General features: G+C 36.4%; 1 protein-coding gene across 49 annotated transcripts in view; it reads right to left on the bottom strand.

Moving 5' to 3' along the window:
* Positions 1–12,765, bottom strand: part of CEP57L1 (centrosomal protein 57 like 1) — a 73,183-nt gene that overhangs the window by 58,197 nt on the left and 2,221 nt on the right. The window lies entirely within an intron of this gene.

Below are 12,765 nucleotides of genomic sequence, written 5' to 3'. Positions count from 1 at the left end.
GATGATCTTACCTAGACAACCATTAAGTGAAGATTTCAAAAATTTAAAGAATATATATTTTAAATTATTTCAACAGGTATTTATTTACAACACTCTTGTTCTAGAAAGATTTTTAAGTGACATAAAATTACATATAATAAAAGAAGGTAAAACAAAATGTGAAAAGTTCTGATCAAAATGTTGAATTAATATAAAAATATCCAAGTTCCCCTCCAACCTAAATACAGAAATATTGGACAATATATAACATTTAAAAATATATAGCCAGGGCTGGCCCCGTGGCGAAGTGGTTAAGTTTGCACGCTCCGCTTTGGTGGCCCAGGGTTTTACTGGTTCAGATCCTGGGTGCGGACATGGCACTGCTCATCAGGCCACGCTGAGGTGCCATCCCACATGCTACAAATAGAAAGACCCACAACTAAAAATATACAACTATGTACTGGGGGGATTTGGGGAGGAAAAAAAAAAGATTGGCAACAATTGTTAGCTCAGGTGCCAATCTTTAAAAAAAAAAAATATATATATAGAGAGAGAGAGAGAGAGAGAGAGAACCAAGATCAAATGCAAGAAAGGGAGATGTCCAGGTGCCAGAAACAAAGAGAACACTCAGGCCATAGTGGTGAATGGCAGCTGGGTTTTTAAAAATGTTTTAAATGATTTTAAAAATCAGATTTATTAAATATATGTCTAATGTATTAGATTTACAAAAGTTGCCTAATTACTTAGGAAGATGTTGCTTATTAGAACTGAAGTCTGCCTTGATAGCTGTTTAAAGTATATGAGAAAATATGATAGACTAAATAAAAAAACATAGTTTGAAATGCATAAGGAATTTAAATGTGCTATTACATGTTTAAGGAAGATTTAATCTCCTAGACATACTAGTTAACTGAACATTAATCAAAGAAAAAGTCAAAATCCTTATTTTCATGCAAAAACTACTAGATCTAAAAACTGATCCAGTAAAAATTTTAAGTTAAACTCAAAGGCTTAGGAATAATTATATTTTAAAAATTACAACTTTAATAAATTGAATATTAATTAACACAAACTAAAAGCACTTCTTTTCAAGAACAAAAGTCCACCTCAGAGACTAAAAGCACCATTTGAAAACAAGGATGCCCACCATCAGTGGTAACATTCAACACTAAACTGGAAATCCTGCCATAGCAATAAAACAGAAAAAGAAAATAAGATGGATAAGAATTTAAAACGAAGAAACAAAATTGTTACTTGTAGGCAATATGATTATCTACATAGAAAAGCCTAGACAATCTGGATAATCTATCTAGAAAATGTAATTTTAAAACATACTCACACAATAGTCAGAAACCATAAAAACCGTAGGGATAATGCCAAATACAAATTTGCAAAATTTTTGTGATAAAGAACAAGGAGAACGGACTGCTCTTCTAGTTATTAAAATTTATTATAGAAAAAAATTTTATTATCGAGCTTTAGTAATTAAAATAGTGGTACTGGCACAAGGTGAGACAAAAAGATTGATGGAACAGAAAAGAGTTGAGAAATTGACCCTGATATACATGGCCATTTGGTATATGAAAAAGACGGCATTTTCATGGGGAAAGGATTAACTACTCACAATTTGTGCCAGGATAACATGATACCCATATTGTAAAAACTAAACATATAACTCTACTCCATGCCAAACACAAAAATAAACTCCAGCTGGACTGAACACCTACATGTAAACAACAAATCTTTAACTGTTTTAGAAGAAAATATAGAATATGTTTCAGACTTTGAGTAAGAAAGATTTCATAATACACAAGACAACTTACAAACAGGAAAAGGAAAAGTGATAAAAACTATATTAAAATTAAAACTTGCTATACAACAAAAGACACTATTGACAAAGTTTAAAAAGAAAGCAACATATAGAACAGATAGAAGATTAGTATTCAAGTTACAGAAACAACTCCTATAAATAATTAAGAAAAAGACAGCTCAATTAATACAGGAATAACAGATATGAACAGTGGTTAACAGATAAGAAAATACGAGTAGCTAAAAACCAATAAGATACTCAACTTTAGCAAATGTAATGTTATCAGGAAAATACAAGTTAAAACAACAATTAAATATTATTTCACACCCATTAGATTGACAAGAACTTAAAAAACCAGTCAATATTTGGCAAGGATGTGGGGAGATGGAAATTTTCATGAACTGCTGCTGGGAGTATAAACTGGTATAAAATTTTGGAAGACAATTTGAAAACTGTGATGCTGTATATATACTTTATAACTCAGCAATTCCACTTCTCAGTATTTATGAATGAACCCTACAGAAAATGGCACATGATAATTTGGACATATGTATAGTGATGTTCACTGTAGCCTTGCTTGCGTAGAAAAAAATGAAAAAATAACCTAAATATACATTAACAGGGGAACGGATAAATTGTGTCATATTCACACAATGAAACACCATACAGCAGCTGAAATTAGAAAACTAGATCTGCATTTAGCAACACAGATGAGCTTTGAAAATATACTGTTGAGTGAAAAAAGGAAGTTATAGAATGACAGATATCATAAGATGTGTTTTATATAAAACTTTTTAAAACCACAAAGACAATATATTATGGTGCCAAGGGCACGTTCATACATATGTAGTTATTTATTCTATTAAAAAAAATAAAATGGGGCCAGCCCAGTGGTGCAGCAGTTAAGTTCCTGTGCTTCGCTTCAGTGGCCCAGGGTTTGCCAGTTGAGATCCCAGGCATGGATCTACCCACTGCTTCTCAAGCCATGCAGTCGCAGGCATCCCACATATAAAGTAGAAGAAGATCGGCACAGATGTTAGCTCAGGGCCAATCTTCCTCAGCAAAACGAGAAGGATTGGCGGCAGATGTTAGCTCAGGGCCAATCTTCCTCAGCAAAAAGAGAAGGATTGGCGGCAGATGTTAGCTCAGGGCTAATCTTCCTCAAAAAAAATTAATTAATTAAATAAAATAAACAAATAAAGCAAATAAGGCAAAACAACATTTGTTCAGGGGATAGGTAAAAGGGTGTTTGTTATATTATTTTTTGTTTGTTTGAAATATTTAACATTTTTTAAATGATACAAAATTTTAATATCTTACCTCTCTGTATATATGCACATAAAATATGTGGATAAGAAAAACAAGGGTAGAGAAGTTAGAATGAAGCCAGCAATAAGACTGGTTTATAAAATTTATATCCTAAGTGTGTATATGCGAGAGTTGGCTCACAAATCTTTCAGTAAGGGCAAAATGAATATAGATTAAATAATTCTATTGTTTTTCCTAAAAAGTCAATATGCCAGAAATATTGGCGATTTAGACATTCAAAGCACATTAACGTAAATATGGAGACATCAAAAGACAGAAGAACTAGAGAAACTATTAAAGAGTAAACCTGATTTAAGTGGTTTATTCATTTATTCCTGAAAGATAGAAGCAAAATAACAAGAAAAAAAGAGAAAGACTGTATTCTGAGAATAGTAAGTATGACAATGTTTCAGAAAGTAGGCATTCAAAGGCTGAAAAGAACATAGTTCCGATCAATCTGAAGGAAAGAATTCAAATCAATTTTGTAAAGGATACCTTAAAACTAAAATCTAAAGATTCACAATTTAAAAGCCTTTATGATTCATCTGGGCAACACACACATACACATATACACCAGGGTACAGTCATAATACTTGGTTGACAAGCTATTTTCCAACAAACCAAAATAAGAAAAACCAAGTAAGCATTTGGATACAAAATTGCTTATGTTACTAAATGGAAGATAATTCGGAAACCTTCCTTTAAAAACTTAAATTGAAGTCAGTCATCATCTAAGGAGATATTTAAGGTTCAGATGGCTTCAGTATTTCACAGTATAAAATGGTGAAATTATTGGGGAGAAATCACAGGTAGATTTTTACAAACCTGTACAGCTAAGCAGAAGAGTAACAAAGAAACATCAATGTGGATAAATAACAGCGTGTTTCAATTGAAGAAAAATATTCCTAATTGTAGGAAGTCTCCATGAGTAACCATTTGCATGTATAGCACTCAGCCAACTGCACATGTTAACAATAGATAACCAAAGAGCAGCACTGACAGGGAACTGTGAGTCTGCTCTTGTGATGTGTTCCAGATAAAGTTTTCCTTGGCCCCATCTTTGGGCTGACTTCAAGCCTCTCTCCCAAGGAAGCTTTGAAGAACAAAACTTACATAGCTGTAAAGAGTCAGTATACTGTGTTTTTTTGTTTGTTTTTAAGTTTCTCACCTTTTAATAATATTGATCACAATAATTAATAGTTTCAGACCCAGCAGAAACTTTAATAAAAATGTAAATTGAATCTAGGCACAGACCTTATACCTTTCACAAGAAACTAACTCAAAGTGGATTATAAATCTATATTTTAAAACATAAAATTATAAAACTTCTAGAAGAGAACATAGAAGAAAACCTACATGACCCTGGGTTTGGCAATGACTTTTTAGATACAGCACCAAGAGAATAATCCATGAAAGAAAAACTGACAAGTTTGCCTTCATTAAAATTAAAAACTTCTGCTTTGCAAAAGACACTGTGAAAAGAAGGAAAAGACAAGCCATAGACTGGGAGAAAATATCTGCAAAATACATAACTGATAAGGAACTTTTGTCCAAAATATACAAAGAACTCTTAAAACCCAACAATAAGAAAATGAACCACCCAACTTTAAAATGGACAAAATATCTGAATAGATACCTCACCAAAGAAGATATACAGGTGGCAAACAGGCATAAGAAAAAATGCTCAACATTATATGACATTAGGGAATTGCAAATTAAAATGAGATACCATTATTTACCTACTAAAATGGCTAAAATCCAAAATGACACCACCAAGTGCTGATGAGGATGTGGAGCAATAGGAACTCTCATTCATTGCTGGTGGGAATGCGAAATGGTACAGCCACTTTGGAAAACAGTTGAGAATTCATTACAAAGCTAAACATGAGATTACCAGACAATCTAGCAATCATGGTTCTAGTTGTTTATCAAATTAATTGAAAACTTATGTCCACAAAAACCTGCACACAAATGTTTACAGCTTTATTCATAATTGCCAAAAATTGGAAGCAATCAAGATGTCCTTCAAAAGGCAAACAGATAAACAAATTGTGGTACATTCACACAATGGAATATTAGTCAGTGATAAAAAGAAATGAGCTATCAAGCCATGAAAAAAGAAGGAGGAAACTTAAAGGCATATTACACAGTGAAAGAAGCCAGTCTGAAAAGGTTACGTATTGTGTGATTCCAATCATATGACATTCTGGAAAAGGCAAAACCATAGAGACAGAAAAAAGATCAGTGGTGGCCAGGAGTTCAAGGAGACGGAGGGAGGCATGAATAAGTGGAGCACAGGGGATTTTTAGACCAGTGAAACTATTCTGTATGATACTGCAATGATGGATATGTGACATTACGCATTTGTCAAAGCCTATACAATGTACAACAGGAGAGTGAGCCCTAATGCAAATTATAGACTTTAGTTAAGAAAAAAAGAAAAAAAAATCTAGTTCAACTCCCCTCATTTTACAGATGAAGACTCTGAGGCCAGAAAGATAAAGAGACTTGCCAAAAGTCACACAGAAAAAGAAGAGCTCGGGCCACAGCTGCAATCTGTTATTATGGATAAAGCTCAAAAGCAGGGCTGTGACGGATTTTGGGAGTTGTCAACTCAGTTCAGTCCTGTTAATGCTTGAGTTGGGCTACCATTAAAAGTCAGACCTTTGAGGTCTTATTATTAAACACAGCAAGGGTATAAAGAATAAAGAATTCAGCTTACGTTTTGATTCTTCCATTTTAAACACAAGTGAAAAGAAGAGGCTAAGCAACTGGATCTGATGAGGTGGCACCTCAAGAAAGCAGAAAGCCTTTCTTCAGGGAAGGCAAAAGAATGAACATTTGAGCTCTAACTTGGGATTTGAGCTCTATACTTGGTAATCCCTCCCCAAAAAAATCTGTAATGAGAAAAAAAGCTACTGCACTAACAGCTCCCAGCTCCCATTTTCCGCATAGCCCCTCTTTCTGAGGGATGCGACAGAGCACTGTAAAGAAGTTAAGAACACCGAGCTCTGTCAGGAGGCAGATAGGCATGGTTTCCAGTTCTGGCTCCGCCATATGCTAACTATGTGTTTTGGGGCAAGTGATTTAAACTATATGAGATGTCTCAAAACTTTTTACAATTAGATGGGGCATAGGAAAACAAACACACAGAAGAAACGGTGCCAAGCACTTAAGTGCTTTACATACATTATTTTATGGTCTTGTTTTAAGAAGACTATGAGGTAGGTGGTCAGCCAGTGGGTCCAGTATTTGGGGAGCATCTACAACATGTGAATCACTGTTTGAGGCACTGGGAGTACGGTGGTAAACAAGACAGAGTCCTTGCTCTCAAGGAGCTCATATTCTCATGTGGAAGAACACACGATAAGCATGAAACAAACAAACAAGTATGTTTGAGTGGATGACTGAACTGCTGTGAAGAAGATTAGAAAGGATAAAAGGTGGTCTGCTTTAGCTAGAATGGTCAGGTAAGACCTCTTTGAGGATACGGATTTTGAGATGAGTCCAACACAGTGAGAAAGGCAGCCATGTGAAAATCTCAGGTATAAGCATTGTGAAATAGAGAAAACCGCATACCCAAGGATCCTAAATTTGGTATATGCAAAGATCAGAAATATAACAATGGAAATATAACAAAAAAAGATGTACTGTATTTTCTAGATGAAGAAAATGGGGTTTTAGAAAGGTTAGCAATCTGTTTAAGGTAAACAGCAGAGGCACAGATTTGAAGGTTTAACTCCAAAGTCAATGGTCTCAGGAAATGCTATGCTGAAGGCTCCTCTCCAAAGTTAGCAAAACATCTCTATCTGTTTTCAGCCATGAGCAATCCTGTTTCCCAAACAGTCTTCTAAAATGTACTTGTGAAAATTTACTGACCTAAAGAAGTTGTTCTAAATTCTATAACATCTATTTACTTTATTTGTTGCAACAAAAATAAGGCAGACATTATGAAAATAAGAACTCTGAATTAAACAGTGTAAAACTCTATCACATTAAATAAAATTTCATGTGATCGGCAATTATATTTTCCTAAACTAGACATTCTTTAAACTTTTTATATAATATAGATATGTTACCAATGAAATATGGTGTTTTCAATAATTTCTGCAACAAAGCTGCACACAGAGTCCTTGCTCAGAAATATAATCTCTTATGCGGCTGTTTCACGAGAAAAATCATAATTGCCATATTTCTACTTATGGTAACTTTCTTCAATTAAGAAGCTTAAAATGCAAAATATTATTAAAACTAATTTGTAAATTAGGTAAAAATGAAAAAATGAAATATAATTCAAGTATCTCATTATAAAGTCTTAGAGAATGCCAACAATAATGGGATTACACAAAATAGCACTTCAGTTCAACTATAGAGAACTTTATAAATATTTCATTAACCTTAAATTGAAGGACAAATATTTTACATAAAGATGCTCATTTAAAAAAGCACTGTTTCTTGAGTGCCAACACATGCCAGATGCTAATCTAAAAACTATAACTCATTAAATCTTCACAGCAGTCCTGGGAAGGTAGGTATTATCCTCCTTTTACAGGTAAGAAGATAAGGCTATCTCACGTTCACATCCAAAGTTAGTGGGACTAAACAATTGGCCAAATTCACACTGCTAGGTAAGAAGTAGAGTGGGATTCAAACCCAAGATTCTGTGACTCCAAGGTCCATGCTCTTCTATTTGAATCTATAGCTACATCTTACAACAACAGTTAGGGTTTGATGTACAGAAGCTGTTCAGAAGCAGTACTGGGTATTGTTCACCTGAATGACTCATAAGTCCCTCAAACAAGATGATTAACAAGTCCAAACCTGGACTCAGTATCTTTCCACCCCAAGACTGGTTTCCTAGAATATTCCCTAATCTGATTAACGGAAGGAGTTACTCTTCACCACCTGGATAGTAGTCACCCCAGGCATTTTCTTTAGCTCCCTTATCCAAACAGTCACTAAATCCTGTTGATTCTACCTCCTAAAACGTCACCCTTCCCTCATTCTCTCTCACAGAGACCTTGAGCTACTACCCTATCTCCATCCCTCATTGTTCAGCCAAGCTTCTTCAAAGAATGGTCTACATTCCATGGAGACTGTATGCTTCTTAAGGGGAGTTCTTAAGGGCAGCTTCTTAAGTATGCTGCTGTAAACTTAGTGCCAATCACAGAGCATGTCTATAGTAGGTTTTTAATAAATACTGAACAAATGAATACAAATGTCTGGCTTCCATCCCTCCATTCCCTGCAAGCGCAATGAACAATGTTACTGACGAACTTTCGATAGGAAAACTGCATTGCTTTCTTTAATAAATAAAACCCAGATCCTCTGAGGTTGACAGTGGAGAAAGAAACACCACACGCAGAAAGACAACTTATGAGTTAAATCCATGAGTTCCAATTCTTGTCCTCAATATTCATTTTCCCTTTGGAGATCTCATTATCACTTCCCCTTTTCACCAGCCTCACTGGGAGAAGGATGCCGCTCTCCTTCTAATGCTCTTGCCTAGTTAGATCTATGATTATATGACTCTTTCCCTTATGTGTCTTGACACAGCAAAGATAAAGTTATAATATTTAAATAAGACTTTACCAAGGCTAGAGAAAAATAAAGGGGAAGAAAGCACAGACACCAAAAGGAAAGCAGGTAGTGAATCTTAAAAGTTAGGATTTTCTCCCTGTGGCTTTTAGGCCCCATTCTATCCCAGTTCCTAATCTACCTTCAACTGGTGAGTTCTACTTTAGCACCTACCACGCAAGAATCCATGCGTACCAAATCCCCTCCTTAAAGACTAAACCTAAGAAAGAGAAGCCCAGAGAGATTCAGAGTTACCCATCCCCACTTACTTAAATCCTTTTATCCAAGTTGTAGTTTCCTGATCTGGAACCTACCTTTTTGGTAGAGGTTAAATAAGAGAAATGCCAGCCCTTTAAGAGAAACTCTCCTAACCTCAGAGAGCAGCATGGTTTACCCTACAGGCCATGTCAAGTCCATCAATCTTTATCTCAATACAGCACAGTAATTCAATATTACTATGGGAATATATGACAGAAGCATACATTGTAGTGTAACAGGGACTACTAATTGCCCATCCATCTAGAAACGTTAGTCTTCTAGACATGTTGGTAGCATTCTGCATATTGACTAGTCATTCCTTGAAATTTTCAAATCCCTTGGTTTCCCACCTCCTGGTTATTCTCTTCCTTCTCTGGTTAGTTTCAGACTACCCAGGCTCTTTTCTTATCCTGCATCCTCTCCATAACCAATCGTATTTGCTCCCATGGTTATAATATAATGCTAACATAGTGGTTAAGAGTAAGCTTTGGAGGAATTCTTCCTTTTTTTTTTTAGCTATGTAAGGATAAAATAATACACATGCAAAGCATTTAACAGATTGCCTGAATCATAGTAAGCACTTAAGATTTGGTAGCTGAAAAGCAAAATAAAACAAAATATTCTGATAGGGTGATAGTTTCCAAATATATATCTCTAGCTCAGACCTCATTGCTGAGCTCAAGATCAATGTACTCCCATATGATATGTAGGGCCTAGGAAAACTTGCAAATAAGATTACTCTCTGAGGACTAAACTATAAATCAGTATACAATGGACCAGAGTAGATATATGCAAGTTAGCTTATAGAGACAGAATGGCTCTAAGACAAGAGACCAGGCTGCAATATAAATGTTCTTACATATTTAAAGAAAGAACGTTTTCATCTAAAAGAAGAGTTGGTCAGGAATGGAAAAAGAGAAAAAGCAACTAACAGAGGCAAAAATTGGAGGCAATTAATCCAGAAGTTCTCATAGCTTAATGCTATTAAGTGACCACAACATACATGTAATTTCCTTTGTTCTGATTTCAAGCTCCTAACCAACCTGCTGATTTCTCATGTAATTTTCCTACAGAGAAAACCCCTTGGTCAGAGAATCAGTATGTATGCTATCTACTTGGCAAATATCTCAAAGAACATTAACAAATTGGCATCCTGATAAATTTATTAGTCACCTGTGAGTATCACTCATACGGACATATACAAATCTCCAAATCTCACAAACTCCGGTGCACTTAGCAAGATTGTGTTTCTAAGCCCACACGACTTACGAGCTCTGGTTTTTCACAGTAAATTCATCAATGAATTTCATAATGAAGGTCTCTTGGAGACAAGCCAGTTAGCTTTTTCCTTGACCAGAGCACTATTCATAAGCAGCAACTCCTCTCTATATACTCTACATATATATACCCTACTATCCTGTAGCAGGATGAGGTATGCAGAAACATAGTAAAAATATTAGCAACTCCTATTTCATGTGGGTGAACACCACAATTCACCAACAATGAAAGTTTTGCTCTCTTTTAAGACTAATTTTCTAAAATGTTTTCATTATAAAGTACCTTCTTTCATCCATTATCTTGTGTTTTTGCAAATAATAGGTAAACATGCAATACCTTTGAAAATTCGGTGACCCTACATTTTTCTTCCATTTACTCATTCACTCATCAAACATTTATTAAGTTCATACTAGATGCCAGGCACTCTGCTCAGAGCTGGGAATGATGAGCAAAACTCGGCACAGTCACTGCTCTTGTGAGCTTAAGCTTTAGAAGCAGACACACTTTAACAAAATTATTACACAGACAACTGTAAAACTACATTGGTAACTATTCGCAAGTAAAGGCATATGGTATGATAAACGTCTACTTATAATAGGGGCATTTAATCAGAGAGATATTTAAGCTAAATTCTACAGGTAGAGTCAAAGACAGGCTAGAACAGTCTGGACAAAGAAAACAGTACCAGAGGTGCTGCATACATACTCACTGTCTCCACTTCTCCCATTCTCTCTTAAATAAAACATCTATCTGGCTTTTACATCCTTTACTCCACCAAAACTGCTCTCAAAATCCTCAATGACCTCCACATTGCTAAATGTGTTAGTCAATCAGCAACCCTCATCTCACTTGACCCAGAGCAGCATTTGACATAACTTAGCACTCCTTCCTCCTTAACCACTTTCACTTGGCTTCTAGGACGCCACAATCTGTGGGTTTTCCTCTCTGTTTACTGGCCGCACCAGCACAGTCACCTTTGCAGATAGCTCCAAATTGATCCAAACTCCACAGAGTGCCTCTTTATGTGACACCAACTATTCTCAGGCTTTAACTGTTACCAAAACACTACCATGAAATCCAAAGTTATATCTACAGCCAGATCTTTCCCCTCATCTCCAGACTCATTTAACCAACTGCCTACACCATACCTCTACTCAAATGTCTTAGAGGCATCTTAAACTTAACATGGCCAAACTAAACCTGCTTTCTCATCTAACCCCCATATACAAATCTGGAGACTTTCCCATGGTATTAAATGGCAATTCCTTCCTTCTAGTTGCTCAGACTAACAACTTTGGAGTCATTCTTGACTCTTATACTCTCATACCTCATATCCAATCTGTCAGCAAAACCTGTTGGCTCTACTATCATAATATATCCAGACTCTGGCCTCTTCCCACTGCCCCCATTGTTATCACCCTGGTCCAAGTTACCACTATCATCTCTCACCTGGATTGTTACATTAGCTTCCTAACTAGTATCTCTGCTTCTACCCTTGCTTCCCCTTGGTCTATGCTCAACACAACTGAAAAGAAGTAATCATTTAAAAAAGTCAGATCATGCAACTCATCTGCTCAAAAACCTCCAATGGCTTCTTATCTCAATCAAAAAAGTCAAAGTCCTGGGGCTGGCCCAGTGACATAGTGGTTGAGTTCACACGCTCCACTTAGGCAGCCAAGGGTTCACAGGTTCGGATCCTGGGCGCGGACCTAGCACCGCTCAAGCCACACTCTGGCAGCTTCCCACATAAACTAGAAGAAGATTGGCACAGATGTTAGCTCAGCAGCAATCTTCCTCAAGGAAAAAGAGGGAGATTGGCAACAGATGTTAACTCAGGGCCAATCTTCCTCACAAAAAAAACAGTCAAAGTCCTTTCAATCATCTACATGACTTCCTTCCTTTGTGACCTCATGTTATTCTCCCCTCCTGCACAAGATCATTGTGCCTCAGCCACACTGCTATTTCTCAAACATGAAGGCCCGGAGCCTTCTGCTCCTGCCCACAGGCCTTTGCAGTGGCTGTTTCCTTCATGTGAACGTTCTTCCTCCAGGCATCTACATGGCTTACTTCTCCTCCAATACAGATCCCTCAAATGTTCCCTTCTTGATTAGATCTTCTTTGACCACCTTATTTAAAAGTGAACCTTGCCCCCCACAACCTGGCACTTCCCATTCCCCTTCCCAGTGGGTTCTTATTTTTATCCACTGCATTTGCCTTCATTTTCTGTATATGTTACATATGTGTTGTCTACCTCTCCTTAGTAAAATGCAAGCTCTATGAGAGTAGGGACTTTCGTATATTGTGCTCGGTGGTATACCCTCAATGTCCTGTTATACAGTAGGTAATCAACAGATATCTGTTGAGTGAATGATGGATGAAAGGCAATATGAGAACCAGTGACAAGAAAGATCTGTATGGCTGAAGCAGAGACAGGTGGAGAGTGGTAGATTAAGTGAGGCTGGATAAGTGGAAAGGGACCAAATAACATTAGGCTTCATGAAGTTTTGCCTTTAAAAGCAGCAGAATGCCACTGAATGGTTTTAAGACAAAATCTG

This window comes from Equus caballus, chromosome 10 (assembly GCF_041296265.1).
Source record: "Equus caballus isolate H_3958 breed thoroughbred chromosome 10, TB-T2T, whole genome shotgun sequence".
Classification (NCBI taxonomy): Eukaryota; Metazoa; Chordata; class Mammalia; order Perissodactyla; family Equidae; genus Equus; species Equus caballus.
This window is presented reverse-complemented; position numbering and strand designations above follow the sequence as displayed.